The sequence below is a fragment of the Calidris pugnax genome, unplaced genomic scaffold, assembly GCF_001431845.1.
Source record: "Calidris pugnax isolate Ruff unplaced genomic scaffold, ASM143184v1 scaffold2155, whole genome shotgun sequence".
In the NCBI taxonomy this organism is placed as follows: Eukaryota; Metazoa; Chordata; class Aves; order Charadriiformes; family Scolopacidae; genus Calidris; species Calidris pugnax.
The window spans coordinates 3,334-5,646 of NW_015092423.1; the positions used below are offsets into that span (position 1 = coordinate 3,334).

Here is a 2,313-nt window from a genome sequence, read left to right on the forward strand (position 1 = left end):
CAGAATGAAAGAAGAGGACGACAGAGAAAAAAAACCACAGGTAATACCAGCAAGGTCAGCAGTCAAAAGTCATACGGCAATAAAGAGTGCCTGGAACAACGTCATCACCACACACTGCGTGTCTTCAAACCGTAAGCAAGCTCCGGCCGGAATGCCACACCGAGCAAAGCCAGGGCGTCTGAAAGCTGACAGCTCGGCACCTCCCATGGCAATCGGCAGTGATTTTACTCTACAGAAACACAACTCACACCCACAGCAGCAACTCTCAGCTGTGGACCCTGCCTGCTGCGGGGTGGGTCAAACATTTATATCTTATCCCGCTAAGCAGGAGGCGGGGGACTTCGGCAAGGACACAAAGGCAGATGCAAAGGTGCCATTCACATCCTTAAGCACCCGACAAACACCCACCCACCCACCGCCCGACCCGCCCACGCAGCCCGACTCCCAACAGCGACTGCCCGGGGACACAAGGCACACGAGGGCGAGGAGGAGGGAGGAGGGGTCGGGGGAAGGGGCGAGAGGCGATAACGGGCGGGCACTGACCGTGTCCAGCAGAGCGGGCGGCTCCGGCTGCGTCTCCTTCGCCGCGGGGCCGGGCGGCGGCGGGAAGTTGGGGCTGAAAACCATCAGGTCGCTCTTGCCCGCGCCCTCCGCCACGCACAGGCTCCGGCTCTGGCGCTGCGAGTACGACCAGCTCCCCACTTCGCTGGCGCACACCAGCGTCGCCGGACCGGCCCCCGACAGCACGGCCGCCCGCGGCGCCCACCGCGACGCCCCGTACAGCACCACCGCCAGCAGGAACACGCTCGACACCGCGCAGATCGCCACCACCAGCCACACGTTCGTCGACGACGCTCCCGACGACGACCCAACGCCCTCCGACCCCGACCACGGACGCAGACCCGACGACGACGACGACGACGACGAAGAGCCCCCCGACGCCGCCGCCGCCGCCTCGCCGCCCTCCACCAGCGACACGCTCAGCGTGGCCGTGGCCGAGCGCGACGGCTCCCCGTGGTCCCGCACCACGATCACCAGCCTCTGACGCGGACCGTCCGCCTCCTCCAGCGCCCGCGACGTCGTCACCTCGCCGCTGTACAGACCCACGCGGAACGGGCCCTTCCCACGCGGCTCCCACAACTCGTACCGCAGCCACGCGTTGTAGCCCGAGTCCGCGTCCACCGCACGGATCTTCGCCACCACCTGACCCGCCGGCGCGCCCCACGACGCCCACGCCCACAGCGACCCCGCCTCCACCGCCTCCGCCTCCACCGACGACGAGCCGCCCCAGCCACCGCCCACCGACGACGGCAGCAGCGCCGGCGCGTTGTCGTTCTCGTCCACCACGAACACCTGCACCGTGGCGTTGCCGCTCAGCGGCGGATCCCCCGCGTCCACCGCACGCACCTCGAACTGCAGCACCTGCACCTCCTCGTAGTCCAGCGGCTGCAGCGCCCACACCCGACCGCTCTCCGCCTCCACCGACACGTAGCTCGACGCCGCGCGCCACCCCGACGACGCCGACGCGCCCCCGACGCCGCCCTCCCACAGCGAGTAGCTCACGCGACCGTTGCCCGCCTCGTCCGGGTCCCGCGCCCACACGCGCCCCAGCTCCGCGCCCGCCGCGTTGTTCTCCCGCGCCAGCACCGTGTACACGGCCTGCAGGAACGACGGCGCGTTGTCGTTCACGTCCGACACCGGCACGCGCACCCCGCGCCTGGCGCGCAGCGGCGGCGACCCGCCGTCCTCCGCGCGCACCTCCACCTCGTACTCCGACACCCGCTCCCGGTCCAGCGCCTCCCGCAGCACCAGCGAGTACGACCCCGCGAACCTCGACACCAGACCGAACGGCGACGCCGGCCACACCGCGCACCGCACCCGACCGTTCGCCCCCGAGTCGCCGTCCGACACGCTCAGCAGCGCCACCACCGTCCCCAACGACGCGTCCTCCGGCACCGGCACCGACAGCGACGTCACCCACACCTCCGGCGCGTTGTCGTTCACGTCCAGCACTTCCAACACCACCTTGCAGTGACCTGATAATGGAGGCATCCCCTTATCTTTTGCCTTTATTTGTATATCGTAGAAATTAATTGTCTCATAATCCAGGGCGCCCGTCAGTCTGATCTCCCCGCTGTTCGCATCGATGTGGAATACATCGGTGGCTGTGACAGGAATGTAACTATCAATTTCGTAAAGAACTTCTCCATATATTCCTAAGTCCGGATCCATTGCGTTCACGCGGGCCACAAGTGTTCCTTCTACACTGTCTTCAGGCACAACAACTCTATACACCGACTGGTTGAACTGGGG

At 66.7% G+C, this 2,313-nt stretch overlaps 1 pseudogene across 1 annotated transcript; it reads right to left on the reverse strand.

The window, feature by feature from the left end:
- Positions 1-312: 312 nt before the first annotated feature.
- Positions 313-2,310, reverse strand: LOC106900461 (annotated as a pseudogene). The gene has a single exon (XR_001414167.1). The product of XR_001414167.1 is annotated as a protocadherin alpha-2 pseudogene (transcript).
- Positions 2,311-2,313: the final 3 nt, after the last annotated feature.